Source organism: Myotis davidii, unplaced genomic scaffold, assembly GCF_000327345.1.
Source record: "Myotis davidii unplaced genomic scaffold, ASM32734v1 scaffold1673, whole genome shotgun sequence".
Taxonomy (NCBI): domain Eukaryota; kingdom Metazoa; phylum Chordata; class Mammalia; order Chiroptera; family Vespertilionidae; genus Myotis; species Myotis davidii.
In genome coordinates this window covers 196,363-198,297 of record NW_006284850.1, presented here as the reverse complement: position 1 = coordinate 198,297, position 1,935 = coordinate 196,363, and positions in this window count along the sequence as shown.

Sequence of the window (1,935 nt, the reverse complement as noted above, 5' to 3'; positions counted from 1 at the left end):
TCCTGTCTGTAAAAACAAATGGTTTAAGGTTCCTTGGGATTCTACCTCAGAGGAGGCCTAGATTTAGAGGCTTTTCAGGGTTCCCATTGTGTCACTCTGTTTAATTTATGCACAAGCAAGAAGCACAATTCCAGCCGCCACCACCCCCAACCACCATCACCAAAGGCCTTGTTTATTTTTTATATTTTTATTGATTTCAGAGAGGAAGGGAGAAGGAGACAGAGATAGAAACATCAATGATGAGAAAGAATTGGCTGCCTCCTGCACGCCCCACACAGGGAAGGGATTGAGCCCACAACCTGGGCATGTGCCCTGACTGTGAATTGAACCGTGAACTCTTGGTTCATAAGTTGATGCTTAACCGCTGAGCCACGCCACTGGGCCAAACGCCTTGTTTAGAATCACTGACCATTAAGAGCCAGCGCTCCAGGATCCACCAGGATCCATGGAGGAACTTGCCAAAGGGACAAATGAGTGGTCCCCAGAAGTAGGCCCTGGAATACAGAATTGTTTAAACTCCCCAGGTTCCTGGCTCTGGCTTGGGAGCAGCTATTCTAATACAGAGGATTTTAGACAAGAAATACATGTGATAACAGCACAACTACTTCTGTTGACACAGACCTGTGGGTCCATAGCCCAGTGGAGTCTGAATGCCCTTTCTTTCCAAAGCCACCCTCACCCCCAATTCCACAAAAGGAGAGCCCAAGGATGCAACTGGGGGTGAGATGGGGTGATGTGGGGGCTTATGAAAACCACTGCTCTAGAAAGAGCCCCTCCTTTTACAGATGGAAGAAGAGTCTTGCTGAACCCAAGGCCTGGTGTGGCAGAGCCCCCACAAAGCAGCCTTTCTGGCCGAAACCCAGATGAAAATCCTTCCTTGCCTCTCCTAGTTTCTGGTGATTGCTGGCAATCTTTGGTGACCCTTGGCTTCTAGAAGCATTGTTCTGCTCACATGACCATCTTCCCTAGTGTGTCCTCATATGTCTTCCCTCTGTGCATGTCTGTGTTCAAATGTCCCTCTTTAAAAAATAATACGTGCACTGGTAGGGTTCCTAGCGGCTGCCGGCTGCTGGCCAGGGCCTCCCTCCCTTTCCGCTGCTGGTCCCAGCCCCTGGTAGACCTCCTGGACGAACTCCTGATTGAGGAGACAATTTGCATACTATGCTTTTATTATATAGGATATCCTATATAATAAAAGCCTAATATGCTAAGTGCCCAGTCGTCCGTTCAACTAATCAAAGCGTAGTATGGTAACGATATGCTAAGGCTGCTCAATGGCTCATTATGATGTGCACTGACCACCAGGCACAGACGTTCCGACTGGCAGGTTAGCTTGCCGCTGGGGTCCGGCTGATCAGGACTGAGTGATGTGGGCCGGACATGCCCTGGAGCCCTCCTGAGGACCCTCCCCAGCTGGCCAACCTCCCTCGTCCCTTCCCGGCCCCATCATGCACTGGTGGTGTCCCTCGGCCTGGCCTGCACCCTCTCGCAATCCAGGACCCCTCAGGGGATGTCAGAGAGCCAGTTGCAGCCCAAGCCCGCAGGCCAGGCCAAGGGACCCCATTGGTGCACAAATGCATGCACTGGGCCTCTAATCCTAATATATAAAAACCCAGGGTCCATAACATCCAAAACGACCAAAGGCTCAACTGACTGCCACCACTGTGGGCGCCCTGGCCCAGCACTGGCTGCCAAGGGGGCTGCGGATCAGGACCAAAGAGAGGCATGGAGAGAAAATCAGGGTCTGATTCGTAGCCTCCATAACAGTTGTTGATCAGCACTTGCCTCTCTCTATTGCTCTGGGCCTGGCCAGCAGCTGCACCTCTCTTCCTCTCAGGCCTCTGCTGAGGCTGCCGATCAGCCCACCTCTCTAATCAGGCCCATTGATAGGTCCAGAGATGCTGATTGGCATAGAAACTGACCAATCAGAAAAAA